Source organism: Lagopus muta, chromosome 6, assembly GCF_023343835.1.
Source record: "Lagopus muta isolate bLagMut1 chromosome 6, bLagMut1 primary, whole genome shotgun sequence".
NCBI lineage: Eukaryota > Metazoa > Chordata > Aves > Galliformes > Phasianidae > Lagopus > Lagopus muta.
Window position 1 is genome coordinate 34,608,427 of NC_064438.1, and position 21,890 is coordinate 34,630,316.

A 21,890-nucleotide genomic window follows, 5' to 3' on the forward strand; every position below is an offset into this window, starting at 1 on the left:
TGGAAGCAGAGAGAGATTCTCTGCAATTATAAAATGCTTCTAACAAATACTTCTTGAAACTTATTTTTGGTGTCAGAAACTCTAGAGTACCGATAGTACTCAAACCAGTATGATGCATTGAGTGATGATCTAAATGATGATATTTGGAATAGGCCCTCTTGATCATGTATTAGCTGTTCTTCAGGAAAGAACACAAGAAGGCTTTTTTTGAAGATGACACTTTCATTATTTTCTGAAGTTCTGAAAAAAAGTAATACTTAGAAGATTGTTGCACAATTTTCTTTGGTATGATATATAGCGTAAAAAATTTTTTTCCTAATCCAAGCAGTCTTTGTGTGGGAAGCCTAACACATATAGTACATGGAGATGTTTCCTTGCTTGATCCAAGGAAAATTCTTATTCCAAGACATTTTTTTATTTTCCCACTACACTATAGTGAACTTTCTAGCTGTAGAAATATAGAAAGATGCAGAGAAAGGGAGAAAAATACATAAATAATAAAAATCTACATTGTGTTTTAATGTATCTTCCTTTCAGAAATGTTTGAAGTGGAATTTTCTCTTTATAGCAAAAGAAAATATTTCAGAAATGCTACTAGATGGCAAATCCCATTATTTACAAATCAACATGAGTTTACGCATGAATATCTTCACTTGATAGAGGGAGAGGGATTGTAGAATCACACACAGAATCACAGAATCACAGAATTGTAGGGGTTGGAAAGGACCTCCAGAGATCGAGTCCAACCTCCCTGTCAAAGCAGGTTCCCTACAGCAGGTTACATTCCTTAAGTCACTAAAAGAATAATAAAGTTTTTATGCAGAAATGATCTTACCTCAACTCCGTTGGCACGGATGAGTTTTAAGTACTCATTCTGCTAAAATAGCAGAGGGCAAAAACTTGAGGATCTATGCTTGATTTAGTTGCCCAGCTCTTCTATTCTTTATGAAGATTTAGGTCGCTTACGTGCATCGTGATTCCCACTAATGTGTCTATTCCTCACTGGCCTGCAAATGCTCACACACCATCATGTGCCTCCCCACTTTGTATCTGTGATAAGATGACTTTAGATACTTGGAACAACAATAACAGTAAGACAATAATTCTATAAAGCATGATTAGAAGGACTTGGATGCTTATTTTCCTAGTAGTTCAGCATTCTTTGCTATAGTGTTGCGAAACATGGTGTGGCCTGTGGGGTTGAATACTGAGTACAGAAATTTATGCTTCTGATGTAACAGTTAAAAGCAATTCAGAAGATACTCTCTGAAAGTCAGTCTCCTGACAATTGTTTCTTAAGTAGTTCCTCAGTTTTAATGTTATTAGATTTTTGCAGATGTTAGGACGCAACAACTTTCATCTGGTAGACTTATACCTTCTATGCTTGATCAGCAGCAGGCAGAAAAACCACATTTTTCTCTGTAGTCTGATCATCGTGATTAATCACTTTTGTTAGAGACTTCTTTTATAACTTGAACTTGTTGAGCTTCAAACTTAGTGTCCAAATTCTTCTGCTTTTCAGTATGAACTGTAAGGAGAGGTCCTTGAAAGCAGCCCTGCAGAGAAGGACCTGGGGGTCTTGATTGATGAAAAGCTTAATATGAGCCAGCAGTGTGCTCTTGCAACTCGGAAAGCAAATGGTATCCAAGGCTCCATCAGAAGAGGGGTGGCCAGCAGGGAGGGTGATTTTCCCTCCTTTACTCTGCTCTTGTGAGGCCCCATCTGGAGTACTTTGTCCAGGTCTGGAGCTCCAGTACAAGAAAGACAGAGCTGTTGGACAGGGTCCAGAGAAGGGCCACAAAGATGATCAGGGGACTGGAGCACCTCCCCTACGAAGACAGGCTGAGGAAGCTGGGCTTGTTCAGCCTGGAGAAGAGAAGGCTGCAGGGTGACCTCATTGCAGCCTTTCAGTACCTAAAGGGAGCCTACAAACAGGAGGGGAGTCAACCCTTTGAAAGGGTAGAAAACAGCAAGACAAGAGGAAATGTGTTTAAGTTGAGGGAGGGAAGATTTAGGTTGGATGTCAGGGAGAAGCTCTTTACCATGAGAGTGGTGGGGTGCTGGAACAGGCTGCCTAGAGAGGTTGTGGATGCCCTGTCCCTGGAGGTGTTCAAGGCCAGATTGGATGGGTCCCTGGGCAGTCTGGTCTAGTATTAAATGGGGAGATTTGTGGCCCTGCATGTGGCAGGGGGGTTGGAGATCATGATCCTTGAGTTCCCTTCCAGCCCTGGCCATTCTGTGATTCTGTGAAGGATATTCTTTTGGATATTCATGTACTCTTCATGAAAAATATATCTCTGTTTTTCTGTTGAGACATCTTTTTTTTTTTTTTTTTTTCTTCCACTCTCAAGCACCTCTCTCATTCTTGCTAATTTCATTTGGGTTTGCTGTGTACACTCCATTTTTTCAGTGTTACTTTTGAAATATGTTGCAAAGGGATGTGGCTCCATTATATTCTCACTGTTGCTATATTCAGAAATAGTGCTATTTTTTTTCCAGTTTTCCCTTGTTTCTAAATCTTCCTAACCCAGGTTCTCACAGTGTAACATATAGCACTTATTTGCTGTTTGTCCTTAGCAACCTTTACTTTCATTCCTGGGTCGAGATTCCCCCATGCTAGATATAAATTTTCATTCCTTTATCCTTGGTGTGATACTAAAAAGTGTTGTATTTGATGGAATTAGTTTACAAAAATCTTAGCTGCCAATAAGGCTCCCTTATTTTTATTTGGTATTGTGTTGTGGGGAAAAACTAAGTGGGATCCTTACTTTAATGGCACTGTAAAGATTCCTCTTCAGTTTCCAATAATCTATCTGAAAATATTATCAGTACTGTTTTAACGTTTGCTTCCAGACTACTGATGAAAGTAGTAAATAGTACTGGGCATTGGACTAACCTCTGTGGAATCTTACTCAAGAAAAACCTCTGCTTTGTTCAATTCCCTACAAACTTCTTGGTCCCAGGATCCCTCAGGTATTCACCTGCTTCTTAATGCTTTTTACCATATATTCTATTTCTACTGAAAATATTCTGTTACATTATTGTTTAGCACAATGTTTAATTAAGTATCTTATCAAAGTTAAAGGATATTGTTTCTTCTGATATGTGATCACTAGTTAGTAGATTAGTGTTGTGAGCCGCGGTCTCCCAGGGATCACGTCGGGGTCACCATTTGTTGTGAGCTCACCCGTTCGGCTTCCCTGGGAGACCGCGGCTTGGCCAATTACCGAGGTGACACCAATATGGTGAACAGCAAAATGGCGTTTATTACACGTGAGCTCTAGCTTATATAACCTACGTGCTACGTCTGTGCCCCTAAGGGCACGTGCTACACATCAATCATAGAGAAGGGAGAGGGCCTATCACATCACATCCCATGGGGGGGTCTCGCAGTTGCCAACAACAGATTAGATTGGCGGAAAATGGAGCCAAACCTTTTCCCGAAGTCATAGCAAGAATGAGTGTTTTCTCATCCTGATTTTAATAGGATGCAAACAAAGCATAATTGGAACAGATGCATGTAATAAATGGTGTTGTTAATTATGCAATCTGTTTTTTCTTTTTCTGATGCCATAGGTGATGTCTCTACATGTGTTTTTCAGTAATGTTAACCAGGGTGAATACCTTCTTGTGGTGCTTAGTGTATCCTCTGATCTTTCAATCCATGAGAGAAATCCAAGTTAGCAAGAGAAACAGGTCTTTCCACTTAAAAACCACAGCAAAAAGACAAGCATGTCAAGTGCTATATTTAATTGCTCTATGTATCTATCTGAGTATGTGTCTTGCTTTGGAAAGAAGTAGCGAAGCCATTGATCATCCTGGCAGAATTAACTCTTCTGTCTGTTTCAGCCTGAGAAAAAGTGTAGCTGTACGCACAAATGAGTTTTATCTTTGCTTCACTGTTCTATTGCTCTGGAGGAGTAGTGCTGTCTCTGTCCCAAAGCTGTAAACAGTCACGTAGATGTCCTCATTTGTGACATGCTTTGGAGATAAGACCAAAGTCTCAGTTATGAATGGGAACATGAAATAAATTATAACTGGAAAGGGGAATGTAAAGCTTTCATCCTTCTTTTTTCTTTCATCTCATGCACATTCTGGCAAGATAGGAGGGCTCCAGCAGTATTCCTCTCCTCACAGTAAGCCTGACCTTGGTTTTGCTGGGCCCCCAGTCTTCCCACAGGAAACATTTCCTACATGCTTGGATAGAAGTAATCAGTTTCAAAAGTGGGTAGGTTGTTAGGGGAAAACTTGCAGTATTTCAGCTTGTTTTTTCTGTCCTCACTAGAGAAATACGTTTCCTACCTCTGAGCCTGTCATACATGTATATTTAGAGATGACTAGATTTGCTTAACTAGAAATAAACTTAGGGCAGCAGAGGGATGGGAAGAAACTGTCACTGCACATTACTTTAAAGAGCTACTGTTTTAATTAACATTTAATGTTAATATTCAGTCAATATTCAATACCATCCTTTATCTCTGGTAGACAGAAAGCTAGTTTCTGTACTGATGAAAACTGTTAGTTGGTAAAGTCACAATAAATGGGGTCATTAGTGCCAGTTGCTATCATTCTATGCTAAGCATAATAATGCTTTCACAGACAGCCAGAGATGCTTGAAAGAAGGTCTACAAGAAAAGTTACATAGGTAGGAATAAAAAATGTCAAGCTTTACCTCTTCCTTTGGCATTCTTACATCCTTTGGATTGTTTAATGTGTATATGTGTGTGTGTATGCATATATTTGAGGGAGAAATGTTGGCTAGTGTTCATGTAGCATTGGTCACCCAAATATGGCTAAGCACTAAACAGATTTTAACAGTTTATTGCATTTTTGTATTTGTGTTTTGTGATTTATGTGGTTGGACTTTGTGAGTGAATCTTTCCAGAATATTCAGTGAGTTTTTACATTGGTGTAACTCAAAAAGGACTGCATGTCTTGTGTATCCAGATATACTGTGATTGCTTTCTGCTACACATGCTGAAAAACTTCATAGCCTTGTATGACATTTTTCCTTACTGATGTACTAGAGCCAAACCTGGCCCAATTTTGTAGGGAATTATTCAATACCTTTAGTTAATTTTATGACTTAATTAATGAACATCTATGAATTCAGAGTTTGATATCCACATTATGTTTATAATTAAAATAATTTAAAGCTACTTCAGTAATTTACTGATTGAAAGATTTTGTCAAATCCTTGCATGCTTTTCTTCCTGCCTTGGCTCATTTGTTTATTTTAACATAAGTGAAATTAGTTCCTTCATTTCTCTTTAATGTTCATTCTTTCCACTGATGACTCACTCTCTCCTCAGGATCTAAGTGTAATTAATCTAGAAGTGTTAGCTATTCAAGGAAGTATTAAAGTTATCATGAAAATGGTCTTGACAATAGGTTCAACAGCTTTGTAACACAGAGTAATCTTCTCAAGTTTCAGTTTAAAGATATTACTCAAAATTTCCAACATACTCTATTGTACTATTCATTTTTTGAATTATGTTTCAGGATGAATTTAGCTGAAGTGTTTGTACTCTGGCTTTTTTCTTGCTGCAATCAGGTTAGAGTATAGAAAGAAGAACATCTCTTTAGAAGAGACAGCAAGTCTCTTAACAAGAAATAAAAGCAATGGCATAAATTTAAGATGGCTGAAATAGGACCACATTTCTCTGAACTGAATCTGTCCATTCACAGAGTATGTTTAATTGTTAGTAAGGTAATATGCATTATATCTAAGGTATATTTGTTTCTCAGTGATTGCTGAAAAAATAGCTCTTAAATTTAATGAGGTTTATTTCCAGCTGGATACAGATTACAAGGGAAATTTTCATTTGTCCTGAGTAGAAAAAAATTCAAGACAAATCTCAAGACCTAAGGCTGCAGAGTCCTAAACTATGGTGCAGTTAGGACATATAACCTGAACATAATTAGAAGCCAAATGCAGATGAGCAGAAGAAAACATGGTCTAATTTAAAATGTTAAAAAGATGAGGTGGGTGCATTGTGACATGGACTGCTTGGGCTTGACTGAGTAGATGTATGAGAGGCCCTAGAGCAGTACCAACTCTAATGCTTTTAGCTGGTGAGGACCTCAGCAGATGAGGACAGGCTGTCTTCTCCTGACATATACTGATGGTTTTGGCAAGTTGTGCAAGGCTTGTTGTTGGTGTGTGTGCAATTCATGGTGCTAGATGGGAGATATTATTTTAGCAAGAAATGTCAAGATCCTGCAGGGAGGGACTGTCCACAAGAGCTGCCTCCATTCTAGGCTGTCCTGCTTGGTCTCTGGCTGGGATATCACAGGTTTCCCATTGCTCGTGTGTCATAGGTATCAGTCTCATGCAAATATATTGGATATTAAAAAGGTATGGTCCTAAGTGCTGATGTTCTAATGGATAAGGTGTGGTTCCTCAAATCTAAAGGGCTGAAGCAGCTAGGGCAAGTAACTGTGACTTACGAATTACTGGATACTAGGTTGGCTTCCAGGGGAATTTAAGAAAGACTAATTTTAGGACTAAGAAATTAGTTCAGATAGAAATTAACATCAAAACAAAGGGAAGAGACAGAAAGCTATTTAGCTATCAATTTTTTTTTTTTAATCTTGCAACAGTCTAAACAAATTTTTGATGTCACTGAATGAGCCCAGGAATAACTGAGCTTGGATGAAATCACATAGAGAATTTTCAAAACAATTCATAGCTCAAATTTATTGTGTTTTTATTTGGATTGAAACTTTAAACAGCTGGCATGCTTTCTAAATATGTTAAGCAAGCTTATTGCTGTGATAATTAACTGTTTTGTGATCAAAGGTGTAAGCTCTTTGTGAAGTGACTGCTGGAGTTGCTTCTGAGACTCTCATACTTTAAATTTTTTTTTCTATCTTCTCACAACTGTCCCTTTTTTCAGTTGCTTTTTTGTCATACCTTTTCAGACCTTTCCTTTATGCAAGAAGCAACCATTTAGGAATTGTTCTCAATGACAAGAAACTGAATAGCAGATTTTATAACTACCTCTTTGCTATGTATATTTTCATGACCTGCATGTGTAAAGTGATGCTAAGCTAGTTTGTGATATCGTTATCAGTCTGCATTATATTATCAGCGAGGATCCTCATTCAAAGGTCATAAAGCTATTGCATTATGTCTGTTCAGAGGACTACGTAGAGATATGAGTGCAGGATAATGAAGTGACTGAATTAACACAAATTACAGTATCAGTCAAATCTAGAATCTATTTTTGCAGTTCTAGTTATTTCTGCTACTCCAAAGAAGAAAATACCTAGTTTTGTGTGGAGAAGACTTGAAAAAGATCTGTGTAAATTTTAATATCATGTTTATTTATTAGTCTTTATATGAAGCATTATATCCCTTGATATTAGCTATAGCCTTCCCAGTCAGCTCCATTGTGACTGGGATTGTTTGCAGAAATTGTCTAGAATATCAAGGACAAATGCTGAATGACTTGTATAATAAATTCCAGTGATTACCCTTTTAAATTCATTTACTGAGTCATTCTGGATGTACCTGAGGGTACTGAAAATATGAGATGACATTCTCAAAAATACTCAATATGGTTCTAATCCTCTTTGTTTGACAATAAAATCTTCTGAGTTCGGAAGACAGGAATGAAATTAGTACCCAATGATTCTTTAACTGTAGAAATGCTTTGATACAGCCAAGTTCTTAGGCTTATCTCAGAAATAGATATCACAAACAAATTAAGCTGGACATTTTATATACTTGAATTAGGCACATAATTTGGTATTTTTAAGGATGGCTTTAGTGTAGTCTGAAATTCTCAGATAAAATAAATAAAATGAGTATAGAGTTAAAAAATGAAAAAGTGAAATCTCTGGTGTAGAGATGTTAGCATTGTAAGGACTTGAAAATATAAATCTGAATACAAGAACAATCAAACTTATGAGAAAATCTTTGTATTCAGGTCAGACAATAAAATCCCTGAGCTAAATCCTGGAATATGATAATTTGAATGAAATAAAATAGTTCTGAAAATTGGCAAAGACAGGATGACTTCCAGAAAAAAAAAAAAAAAAATAATTGTACAGTTAGCAAACCAGATGAAATTTATGGTATATGCACAGCGGCATTCATGTTCCCAGTTTAGTTCATATGAATTACCAAGCATATCAGAGTAAAAAAGGAAAAAATTTACTAATATCAAGGATGAAGTTCAGATTGGAGGAGTTGGCAGTTGCTTTCATAGTTTTACCTTCTAAGGGATACTTTTCTTCCAGAAAAGAACCCTGGAAACAATTGCTGCTTAACAAATATATGCCTTTCATTTTAATTATGTTATGGTAATGAAACTGGGTTGCCCTTCATAAATTAGGTGTCCCTACTTCTCTATTTGAAGTGTGCTACTGTGTATCACTGCTACTAGAGAGTGAATTCAGGCACCTGGGAAGTGGTGGTAGAAGTGCTCTATGTTCAGAATAGCTGATAGTATTGCCTTTTTTTTCACAGCAAGTTGTTTGCTACCTAGAATGCTTAAAATCCCCAAATATAACTGGGACTCATTTTCAGCATGCACTGAAGATAACAAAGAGTTTTTAGCTTCAGAATCTTGCTCTTGAAAGGATGGAAGGGGGAACAAGGAGAGGCAATTTGCTTATTCAGCAGGTTGCAGAATTGAGAATGGAATTATGGTGTTGGACATAGCTTGCTCATCATCTGATGGAAGGAGGTAGATGAACAATGCTGTGAAAGATAGCACTGTGAGCAGAAAAGTACTTTCCATACTGCAGAAATCCCTGTGTGACACATGCTCCTTATCACAGCATGGTTTGCTGCTCTTGAAAATATTGTCTAGTGAATAAAAACAAGCTTGGGAAAGGCAACTATCTTATTACAACATCCATCGTTAATGACTAGTCTAAGCTTAAAGGAGTTCTTAAGTTGTTACAAAATAACTGTTTTTATCCCAAAAAAGAACCCCCCTGTAAAACCAGGTTTTCTCAACGTAGTGAACAAGCAGATTCACTCATCCAAGATGCAGTTTGCCTTTGCAAAAATTTAGGACAGCAGTATCTGTTCCTTTTACAAATATCATTGAAGGGTGTATTTACAAATCAGAAGAGTGATGCAAAAAAAAACAGCCATGTCATCTTTATTTTATCAGATTTTGGCAACTATAAAGAAAATTACCTTTCCAACAGACTGTTCATCTCTCTTTCCCTCTTAGCTTTTCATTGTTTTCAAGATTTTTTTTTTTTTTTTTAAATATCATTTGTGGTGGGCTCTATAAATGGCATTTCACCCCACAGCTGCTGTGAACACAGACATTTCCAGCATTTTCCTCTGTTTTCTGCAGCTGGAACATCCATATTTTTTATTTTCTTTTACTAGACTCCGGAAATTTTGAAGCTCATCACAGCCTTTTCTGCACTTACAAGGTAGACCATCAACCTTTTTTTTTCTTTTTTTTTTCTCTTTCTCTACCTTTTCTGGAGCCCTCAGTAGCTGACCATAGAGCAGGAAAACCTCAGGGATCTGTGAAGTGGTTCTCTTCAAATTTACTACAGACTTTGGTTTAAGCTTCTGCTCCTCCTTGAATGAGTTGATTATCTAAGTCAGATGCTGCTCACACATTTCCCAAACAGTAAAATGAATTTATATGGACAGTATGGATGAACAGCAAGATGTTCAGAATATAATTTAAGTAGATTAAGTTATAACTTATATAGTATATACTATCTCCTTACAGCTCAAGTGGTGAACCAATGGTGTGCCCCATCTTAGAGGGGAGGACCTAGTCCTAAAACTGAAATTACTGAGCTGAAACAGTTTTTTACCAAAACAGACTTAAACATGGATAACCCAAAGATTTGGAAACATTTGTTTTCTTTTTCAAACTGTCAGATTGTTTTATTTTTTCTTCCAAGTAAATGCTTTAGTGCAAAAATGTATTTCAATCAGTGTTAAAGGTACTATCTTTAAAAAATTGGTTATTTATTTTGACCATTACGCTATCATGGTATAACATGGGGATACTATCAACTGGAATATTGCTTGACATGACACTTGTGCTATATATGATAAGGTGACTTTTGTACACTTGCACTATATATGATAAGGTGACTTTTGTATCATCTTACCATATAGTGGTAAGGTGACATAAAAATCCCTAGATATGGCTTAGCATGTTCTTCCCCTTCCTCATGAATTTAATAGTCCTGATGTACTTATACTGCCATTAATTTAAAAAATACTCCATTGTGCACAGGGTAGCATCTTGCATGAACTTGTTCTTTAAAATCTTGTGTCTACTTCTCAGACATATCCATAAAGGAAGAGGAAAAAAGCAGAGGTCCAAACACTTTTCATTCTGTGGATTGGTTACATGACAGAATGACTGAGTTTTAAAAACATTTTAATATTAAACAGCATCATGCTGGTTTGGTTTTACGTTGGTAGGATTTTATGTAGATTTTTTTTTTTTTCTTTAGGCTATACTTACAATTCAGTGAATTGACTGCTTGTCAGGAAAGAAGTAACAGGTGCTGATATCATTATTTCTAAAGTATATGTCAATTGAGAACTGAAAATGTGTTTCCATACTATGATTTTAAAAGAAGCAATGGAATTTTCAGCAGGAGAAACAATAGGACCGTCAGTTTAGGGAGGGCAACTTAGGTCCATCACCATTCCATATACACTAATGGTGAAGTCATGTTACTTGCATTTAGTGGTGATAGCATGGGGTATGTAAAATAGGAATTTTGTAGTTGATTGAATAAAGCTCTGTCACTAGATGAATGAATTTGTTAAATACAACTTCATTTTCTTTGAAGTTAGATATTGTGTCTGTTTTATATGCGTGGCCAGTTTATGATGCTTGTATGATGCTGAGGGTTTGCAGATTCCACAAAGGGGCAGGCTGGTCTTCAGAGCTGAGAACAGAACCTGCAGTGTGTAAGGCAAAGGAGACCTAAACAAGGATTCATCGTGGCCTCAGTGAGGACCAGTGTAAGGCTCTGAAGGATAGTGAAGGACAAGACTGTATCTCTCTGCATTAAATTTGTTAAAATGAAACAATTAGGTTTTCATGATTTTTTTTTCTTTCAATCTCATTTTCTTATGAAAGCATGCAGTATATTGGTTTTCCTATATTTTCTGATCATTTTTCTGAAGGCTTGACTATTCTGCATGCATGAGTAATTAACACAGACTCAATCTGAAGCCACATTTCCAGGACAAATCACTTCCTCAGATTTTGTAAGAGAAAATCATTGTTCTGTTTTTTTTTTCTTTTTTCTTTTTTTTTTTTTTCCCCTCATATGCCAATGATTAGGGGAATCTTAAATGAAATGAAAGGTTTACTTCCTGTTCCTTCTTGGAAATGGCATTCACTATCAAAGTGCCTTAAGCAGAACTTTTTGAGGTGCTTTGATAGAGATTTCTCAGTTGCTCTGGTTTAATTCTACTTTCTATGTGTTACTAGTCTGAGCCTTTCCAAGTGATTATATATTAAATGTTCAGGATTACCATAAGGTCTATAAAGTCAGGATTGCTTTGTATGTCTCTGGAATATAAAAGTTTATATTAAAGATGTCATTCTTATTTATGCTGGAAATTTGCCTTCTTCAGAAATAGTGCATTAATACAGCTACATGATTTAGTGTATCATAGGAGACTGGTAACACTAACTAAAATTGAAATTAAAAAAATCTTTTATACTATGAACAGTTTGAGACTAAAACTTGAAAATAATCAAATCATGTAATTGATGTGTTAACTAATGAAAAAATTAAAGGGCTGAACCTGAACAACTCCCGTAGACCTTCAATAAAATGACAGACTGCCAGGACTTCTCAGAAGCCCTGGGTGATTATATAAAAAAATAAATATTTCATATGAATTACTGACTTTATTTTTTTTTAATTATGTATCAGGAATGAATGAATTAGAGGCTTATATTTGCGTAGTTCTATATAGCCTAGAGAAAATAATTCTGCATATTTGTTTTGTTTGTTTTTGAAATAGGAGTTAACATCTTATGCTCCTCTGCAATCGTAGGTGCAGCTGAGGAAAAAAATCTGTATCATGAAGTTTTATTTTTATAGGCTCTGCAAACGTAGAAAGTGGTGACATCTGGAGAAGGGCAAACACCGTAGGATTTTAGTCCCAATTTTCAAACTAAAAGCTGAATATAATAAAAGAGATGCATAATATTGTAAATACAGAATCTGGCAATTGATGTTAGGAAACACATATGTAAGCACATGACTATATAAATTCGAATAGATTGTTCATGTGAGAAAAATTATTTTTGTAAACGTACCTGGGATGAAAGTCATCATCATTTGTCTCTATATACAGTGCACACAATTTTCAAATGGCTAGATGTTATTTTCTACTACTTAGTAGTTTTCCATCAGAATATTTCTCTGATTGAAAGAAATATTAAGTATGTTCCTACAGGGATATAGTTCATAGTTGTATGTTTACCTAGCCTTCTGAAGAAACTTGTTCTACCTCTATAATTTCACTTTTGCTGTAAAAATCACAGTAAATAAAAACCAGTTTTAAACTGAAGATGCACTTGACTTGTAGCAGTGTATTCCAAACAATGATGAAAGGGTACTATTTGCACTATTTACTATTCCATCAACTTTTTAATAAAAATTTGGAAAGCAGACAAGACAAGATGATCTAGAATAAAACTGGAAGCAATGTTTCTCTGTTCTGCTCCATTTATTTGTAGTCTTCCCCTTTCATGTCCTGTGTGCTTAATTGGTAGGAGGATGAAAAAGTTTCTGAGTTGGAGCTACCTGAATTTCACAGAATCATAGACTCCTTAGAGTTATAAGGGATCTTTAAAAGTTCTCTAGTCTAACTCCCCTGCAATGAACAGGGACATGCACAGCTAGATTAGTTTGCCCAGAGCCTCATCAAACCTCGCAATGGAAATTTTCGGGGGCAGAGCAATTTACTTGAAATATAGTCAAAGGAAAGACCTTGGTCATCCAAGCATTTCAAATCCTTAGTTTATAAAGATCCTGCCGTTCTTACTAGTTATTTGGTCTAAAATTAAATGTCTTTATAAAACTGAATGCACCTCCTGTGGTCTATTTCATGGAATTTGTTTATTATTCACATTAGTGAATTATGCAATGTTTAAAAAAAAAAAAAAAAAAAAAAAAAAATGTTAAGCAGATGGTGGGAACGTACACTGTCGGTGTGGAATGCATGAAGAAGTCTGCAACTCATCTGTTCCTAACTGTCTGGGGTCAATATCTTACCACCTGTTGGTGGCAGCAAAGGGGGTATGATTCACCATCGTTAAGCTGTTCTTAAGAAGTAAATTATACCTATTTGAGGCAGCGCAATTATTTCTGCCTCTTGAAAATTAAAATACGAGTCCCAGGTCATGTTTCTAGGAGAGTTCTCTGAGACTGAAAACATTTAATGAAATGATGGAACCTGGTCTTATGTGTACCTTTCATATCAAGACAAAACTAAGAACCTGAATGAACATAATTGTCTGTATAAAGTAAGTATAACCCTCAAGTGCAGCAGATGACAAAGGTGATACTTTGAGTTGTGGGCTCCAATAATTTGAACAACAATCCTGTTTATTCCCATTTAGAAAGTACTTTTAATGGCTGTACACAGTCATCCTTTCCTTATGGTAAAACAAAGTGTGACTTAAAAGAGTAGAAACATTTGCTCCTTAACTGTCAGTGTTCAGCCGTAAGAACCTTTTGAAAGCCTGCTATTTTACTCCTTTCATGTTATTGACTTCCATAAATTTAGTTTTAGTAAACAATAATGAGACAGAGAGAGGGAGAGAGAGAGGGAGAGAGAGAGAGATCGGAATCAATTACCTTGCTGTTATGGATTGCATCTTCAGAGCTGGTGTACTTTGTTCCCATAAAACTGTATATGATGATTTGAAAGAATTTGATACTGAAAAATGTCCCAGCTTCTATCAGTTCTGAAACTGATTTTTGAATTTAAGAAAGTTCTGCAATTGCCAATATTTGTAATTTTGACTATAATTCTGGTGCAAGATTAAGTTAGTAAGATCCTTGAACTCTGTGCAGAGATTGCAGTTTATCATGACTTTTCTTCAAAAATTTGTAAGATTCAATATGATGAGAAAGTATGATTATTATTATATAGTATATTTATATATATAGTATTATTATTATTATATAAAGTAGTATTATTTTTTTAAAATTCTATTCAGAAGGTGGATGATGGTGAAACTAGAAGGCTCTATGTGCAAAGCCAGTATTGATATATCTGGAGAAAAAGAGCTTGTCTCTGCCAAGTATGATCCAGGAAAAATAATTCTGCACCAGACAAGGGAGGTGTCTTTATGGTGATGGTGTAAATGACCTTGTAAAATTGCATAATGGAAAGAGAGAACAAAGTAGTTGTGGGCATTATTTTAGGCGATGGTGTTGTCCAACTGATAGCACTGCACAAGTAGATATCTATTTTTAGGTAAACAGTAAGTCAACATCAAAAGTCAGGATTTATCCAAGTTGGTAGAGTCTGCAAAATGGTTACACAAGCTATGGTTTATCATTGCATACAGGATGTCTCTTCATGTACATTAAAAATTCATACCCAAAGGAAGACAGTGTTTTATACCCTGTTACTGATAACTGGATGTCTGAAACAGCTGACTGTATGCATTATTGATATTAGAAAGTACTAGAAACCAAAATAACAGAGCAGAAAACACTGGTGTGACTCAGTGCAGGAAAGCAATTTGTGTTCCAGAGAGATCAGCCTAGTTCTGTGAATCCCCAGGCTGACACAAAGCACAGCGGTGATGGTGTTCTATTAATGGTGGGGAAATATTTAAAAGATAACTTATTTGTTGTTAATCCTTACGTGATAGTGAGAACAGTAGATATTTTTAGTGTTTTTTTTAAAAGCAAAATACTGTATTTTAACTTCGACTTGGGGAAAAAAGTCTTTTTTTTTTTTTTTCCCTGCTTTGGGGGAGAAAGAAAAATAAATATTAGGTGTCTAAAGAGAACAGTCTGTCTCTGTAAACCAGTGGAAAAATCTTTGGCAGTAATGCTTATGAGAGAATTGGAGAAAGCTGCTATAAAATTTATGAACTTAATTTTAAAATTCTTCTTCTGTAAGGAGATATTTGGTAGCAAATCTCTGTGCATTCTAAAGGCCGTTTTAAATAGAGATTGTTATTCAGCCAAACCTCATCTTGATTTTGCTGTCTTCCCTGTTACAAGGCCTTTCATATTGTTTCATTAAAGTTTTTTTGAATTAGGGACCACTTCGAGTACCGATTTTATGTTCCTCACCATCTTATTGTTGAAGGAAAAAGTTAAGCTATGTCTGCAAACACTTGCTGCTGGCCAATAAAATGGCAAGCGTGACTTTACCCAGAGAGATTAAAATAACAGAACAACAGTAATAAAATAAAACCAAAGAACATATAACAACAAGCAAACAAAGAGAAAGCCAAAAGTATCCCACTGAAACATAAACCTGCTCACTCATATATTGAAGAATCAGTGTATGAAACTTGCCCCTGTTCTTGAACTGCTGACATTGTGGAGTGAAAATTAGGACAACAAATGCCTTAAGGTGTTTGGGTGCAGCTATACCTGATAAAGGTTTCTGAAGTAATGATGAATGAATATGGCTCAACTAATTTCTCTTTGTCCATTTTAATGTTAATGTCTTCTTAACATATCATCAACTAGTCACTCTTTCTTACTGCAGGGCAAACCTGTGCTGAATCAGAAATTGATAGGAAACAGCACTATTTATCCCAATATGATTGAATGAGTACATCATATCTGTATGAATGTGGCACTACACAATCTTTTTCAGTGTCTCTAAGTATTATAGAGCAGGGTTGTTGGTTTTATTTTTTTTTTTTTTCTTGGTGCATCTCATTGCAGTTGCCTAATGGGACTATTTTCGTTGAGTCTCCTTGCTTTTTCCTGAGAAAATAAAATGATATGAGCCTGAAGTATATAAATTTTATGTGCTGCTTCATACAAGAGTTCACCGTATGTCACAGCATTAATGTTTTTACATGAACACTTACGGGATAATTCCTTTGGAAGAGAATTTTAAAGATGAGAAGTATTCCTTTTTCTACATGATGGCTTTCAAGACTCAGTGTGAATATTTTAGTATTCAATTTCAGAGGAGTAGTTAAAAGTATTTTTAGCTTTTTTCCAGTTCAGTTGATACTAGACTAGAACTGTTTGATAAGTTGTTTGGTCAATTTGGTGTTTCTGTAAAGATGCAGAGTTAGTAAAGTCTTGCTGTGACATAAAGCTCTGTTACTTCTACTGTTAAACCAATAATTATATGTAGTAGTACAATACAGTGCAATTTCTACCGATTATGAAATTCTGGGACTTGACAATAAAGGGAAAAAATTTCTGACAGGAGTTTACTGGATTTTCGCTTAGAGCTTTTATAATATATTGTAATTTTGACTTAATAAATACTGCATGTACACTTGTGAATTTCAATCAGGAAGTTGGAGTTTTTGAATTAGCTGAAGTCACTGAACAAATTGAAAAGAGAAGTAAGTTCAGGAATGTTGTTTTAAATACTTCATTATGCTTTCTGTAACAGGAAATTGTTTAAGAGGTCTTTGTCAATTATTCTTGAAAGAGATACTTTAAAGTGAATCCTCTGGCTCTCCTTTGGAGAACTGCGTGCAGAAATTATGTAAAAAAGAATGGCTGAAGTATTCTCCTAAGTCTATTAGTTTAGGCAGATGACCTCTACCTTATCCTGTAAGCTACTTTTTTCTAGGCTGACAGCATCAGCTTGATCAGCTTTCACTTGAACAGAGGCAATTCCCGTTCCTGTTTGTCCTTCAAATTGCCTTTTTTGAACCCTTTTTTCAGTTCCACTGGATTCCCTTTGCTATGAGGGAAATTTCTCACACAACATTTCAGCTGGGTGCCATGGATTTAAATAGTGATGTAATTAATTTTCTGCTTTTTTTTCCTATTGTTTTCCTAGATGTTTCTATTTCTTTGCTTTTCTTTTTGATTGCTATTGAATATTGAACTTGATTGTTTTTCTAGAACTTGGACAATTTTTCTTCTAAGGTCTTGATTACTCACATCCATCTTGAGGTCCATTTCATTTATGTGATTAGGATTGTTTTTTTCTCCTGCATATTACACCATGTTTGCCTATAGTGAGTTTAATCTGCTATTTCTTTGCTCAAATTTTCAATCTTGTAAGATTCTGCATTTACTCGGAGCATAAATATTTGGAGTATTTCATACCTTCTTCAGACCTGCAAGTTCTAAGTTTTTCTTCACCTTGTATTAAAGAAACAGCAGGTACCAAAAGAGCTTGCTGAGTCACTATTGTTGCTGATTTATAGCCGTAATCAGGAACTTTAAGCATCCATTGTGGCATATCTCCTGCTAACCATTAGTGGTCTCGCGCTGCTACCATTAAAGCCTTAGATGTTTTAATGGAATTTAAGTCCATTGCATTTAACTGTTTAATCACATTTCTAATTGTTGGTCATAATACTGACATTACTGTGCATGTCTCTTTGGTCTGTACCCTGCAGAAGTCCAGGAATCACCTTCCCTCTGAGAGTCTGTACACATCGCGTAGGAGGCCCAGCTATTCTAATGGAAAGGTGGCCTTTCCTGTTCAATTTATTCTGATATATAGATGTAATAGTAGGACAATGATAAAGGGCATATTTGATATAAGAACACATTTCATAAAATGATATGGATTAAAAAAAAAAAAAAGTAAAATTAACCATCTCTTGAATTATCATTTTTCTTAAATCAAGTATAAAATCAGAAATAGAATCACTTTAGCATGGATAATATAATTGTGAAATTAAATTCAAGTTGCTTTCTAGATAGTTATTGACAGTTTAGTTTTTGATGTACCAGTGTCTTCTCTGAAGAAGACAATTTCCCTGAAATACAGCCTGAAAATTTGGCAAAAAAGTCCTGAGACTACTGAACTGTAAAAGAAATGGAAATTAAAGTTGGCAGTGTAAGATATTCATTGTGACTGTATCTTTTTTAAGGAAACTCAACTATTAGCCCATTAAACCTGATGTTAAAATTTACATCATTATATTTCAGAGTCAGCAAGCAGACATAATTATTTAATGATGGAGTTTCTGGTAGTTTTTTTTGTTCCTTTATGCCATTTTTTAGAATGAAATGAATTGTTTACTTGACAGGCAGGTGGCTATATAATGCCTATGGTTGATTTTTAACTATAAGTGACAGTAAGAAAAATTAGAGCTCATTAACATTCACTCAGCCCAGTGTCTGCACCACTGATCAATACTTGGACTACTGTATGGCTTAAAATGCTTAATGAATCTTTGTTTGACAGAAGCTGTCTGCTGTTGCAGGAAAACGTGGATGATCTGATAGCTGGCAGAGTGAATATGTACTGCACTGTATAAACAAGGAAAATGTGAATAACGGGTGCAGAATGAGTGAAGGAGGTCTTTCAAGGCTTGTGATGATTGATGAATTATATTATGGTTGACATACTCTGTGTTTTGCATAAAAGCATTGGGATCTGATTGAGCGGAAAACCAGGGGAGAGCAAGATTGCCTGTGTGATTAGTGGAAGGTAATCAGCCATCTGTTAAGCATAATGTACTTACTGAATATGAAGATAGAAAGCATATGTGTGCATGTGCTTACACAGAACTTCTCACCTTTCATATAAGTACCAATGAAAACATAGAACGGTATAGAAGGGACTTGGGAAAAAATTTATTCTTTATTCATCTATGTAATTTTTTCTACAACCAGAAAGATCCAAACTCTTAGCTGTATTGTGTAATTTATAAATGTATCCTTTTAGTGTACTAAAATGGTAGCTTCAGAAGTGATAGAAAATAAGTAATTTGAGCTGTATTTTTTAAATAATGAAGTCATAAATCATTCCTATACTGATAACGATGATGATAAAAGGCTACATCCTGAAAATATTGATACATGAACTTATTGATTGTGACATCTGAAAATATGTTTTCAGCTGTCCATCTGCAGGTTTAAAGCCACATAGTTTGTACAGATACTTTAGGTACAGAAAGAAGTCGGCTGACAGGAAATCCAGCCTCTGATTTTTGCACTGCTTGCTGCCTAAAACTGTCACCAGTGCTATCAGAATTTGACATTGTAGAAAGCCAGACTTAGCTGTTCATTTTATAAAGAATTTCAGCTGTGATAGTGACTCTGCTAGGACGGGCAAGTATGGTTGTACCTTTTTTTCAAAGTATTTTTTTCTATAGGATCATATACAGAGTAACTGGAATAAATGTATTCAGTTTTAATAAGTGTTTTATAATGGTTTACAGTTTGCTATCTGTGCATCTCACAGAACTTGGAAAAGTAAGCCAAAAATATAACAAACTGAATAATTGAAGTCAGTCACACAAAATGTCTAGCATTGTAATATTTGTACCAAAGCGTTGTTTGATGTGATTTATCCATTCATACATTTCCTAGCAAATGATTTAATCTATATTGTTCCAAAAAAAATTTTAAGTCTCAAAATTTATTGCTGAGATTTATTGATTTCACTGGTGCTACTTTATTCAAATACTGGAACAGTTAAAGCAGGACTTCACATCTTATCTTGCTGTTTTTAGCTTCCATGCTTGTGTTGTATAAATTAACGTCCTAAAGATTAGGATATTGAGAGGAAAAAATATACAGCTGGGGTCAACAGATGCAATTGTGTACATAAGAATTGTGTGACAAGCAGATAACTTATCTTCAGGAGCTGGTGGCTTAACAAAATCTTATGAGTGCAGCTCTCTGTTGGGGTGCTGACCTGGTCAGAGCCCACCCAGCGTAAGCATGTTCAGTGATCCAGAGAGTGGAACCCTGCACCTGTATCATCACCTCTGTAGCAGGGCTCTTTGCTTTTTCCATCTGCCCCCCAGGGCTACCCCAGACATGGCTCCACAGGGAGGGCACAGAGCCAACTGGCATCTCTTTGGGCTAGAGAGCAGCTGGAAGGGGCCTGCTCTCACCTCTGGTTTCGGGAGTCTTCCGGGGAAGCCGTGATTTTTTGTGCTCAGTTTTTGGAGGGAGCAGGAGGAGCTTTTGGTTTGCCTTGCCTGCACTAGAGCTGCCTGACGGGGCCTTTTTTATTCTGCCAGGAAGCGATATCTTGAGTCTGCGTACTAATCAGTCTGCATGCTGGTGTTCCGGCTCAGTTGCTCCTAGCAGTGACGGTTTCTCCTTTCAAGCGTGTGTAGGCTTTTTTTAAAGGTGCCTCAGACCCTGATAATTAGTAGCCAGTGTATTGTAATACCTTTGTATGTTTTTTTGTTTTTTTTTTTTTTTTTTTTTTTTTTTTTTAAAGAGACCGTACTGAGTTATCTATTTTCAAATTCTTTCTCATTTTCTTTCTTGAAGTGCTGCAACTTGCTATATTATCTGCCAGAGAGAAAAGCCTTAAAGAACTTGACTCTAAGAGTGACTATGATTGAGGAGGTATAGCTGTAGTGCTGGTGAGCTTGAATAAAGTCGAACGATCGTAAAAGCACCCAGGTCAGCAGGTTTTGGGCGGGTGCTGGTTGCAAATGCACTGCATTAGAGCTGGAGCTGTGCTCTGTATGCCTCATGCGTTGTCTTTTGTTTGCTTCTTCAGCAGCATGCTTTAATTTCTGTTTGCTAATTGCCTTAATGTCCTCGCTAGTGCTGAGTCATGTTAGAAAAACTCTTGCGGAGTGCCAGTGGGTTTTGTAGTTTATTCACACGCACACTAAGCAAGTGCTGTACTTTCTGTGTTTCTGCATCATTTAGTGATTTGAGCCCAACTTTTTGTTGGTGGACTTGTTTAACCTATTGCTGACAAACATACAAAAATAAAGACTATATCAACTTTACTGTAATGTCGCTTTTTGAGAGAGGAATTCATGTAAAGGATATGTCTAAAATAAGATATTTTTACCTGATGGAACAGTTGATTTATATCCTATAAACCTGGGCTATGAGCAACAGTATTTAAGGGAAAATGTGTTCAGATAGAGTTTTGTCTAACAAAATATATTTGGTGTATGTATGGCAACAGCATTCAAGTTGAAAAACAAGGGATATGAAAAGAGATGGATGTGAGAGATGCTCAGTATCCTGAAACATTAATATTATGCAGTCTTTCTATAAAGCTTTTTGTTTGACAGAGTCTTATTCAGAAGCGTTTTACAAAATTGAGCTGAAAGAGTTGGAAATTGTGCAGCAGAGACTGAGAGTGATTTAAATTTTTCATTCTTTCCTTTGATTGCACAGATAGAAATTTTGTTCTGAAGTGCTAAATTAATATTAACCAGCTTGAGAGCGGTTTCAAATATTTTTTTGAGGGAGTGATAGATGTGCAGAAGATAAATTACTAAATAGGAGCAGGATAGGACCTAAAATCAAGTGAACAGTAAATGACTTTTTTTTTTTTTTCCTTTCTCCCCTCTCCCCCCTCTTCCAAACTATGAGAAGTAGACTGATGCCTGGGTGCTTTCTTGGTACTCACTTTCTGCAGGAGTAGTCACTGAATACTGAATACTACTGAAATAGTTAGGAATATAACTCAATAGAGCATAGTTGATTTAGTAGTGAAAAATCACTGGTGCTTTTTCTGCTGTCTTATTGCTGTTATGCTAAAAACAAAACTGTACTCTTTAATCACCCATAAAAGACTTGGGATTTTGCCCAAAGTAATAGCTGTATGGCTACATTCTTTGTTTTGTGATCTTAGCACTATGGAGATGCAAGCGTAAGTTGCTAAAATGTAATTAAAGTATTTCTAACGTATCAAATTTGAATCTTTCTGAAATTGCATCTCCTGCTAAATTCAAGTTTTCATAATTCTTTACTTAGCTCTAAGTCTGACTCCATTCTGTTATGTATTC

The 21,890-nt window shown here is 35.9% G+C and overlaps 1 protein-coding gene across 2 annotated transcripts in view; it reads left to right on the forward strand.

Annotated features, from left to right (window-relative positions):
- The window catches only part of AKAP6 (A-kinase anchoring protein 6), a 276,451-nt gene that overhangs the window by 33,965 nt on the left and 220,596 nt on the right, over window positions 1-21,890 (forward strand). The window contains exon 1 of one of the 2 annotated variants that reach the window (XM_048949916.1): window positions 20,446-20,538. The exons of the other annotated variant lie outside the window; for it this stretch is intronic. The gene's annotated coding sequence lies outside the window, so the exon portion shown is untranslated. Of the gene's footprint in view, window positions 1-20,445; window positions 20,539-21,890 lie in introns of those variants that run through there. 2 annotated transcript variants of the gene reach the window in all.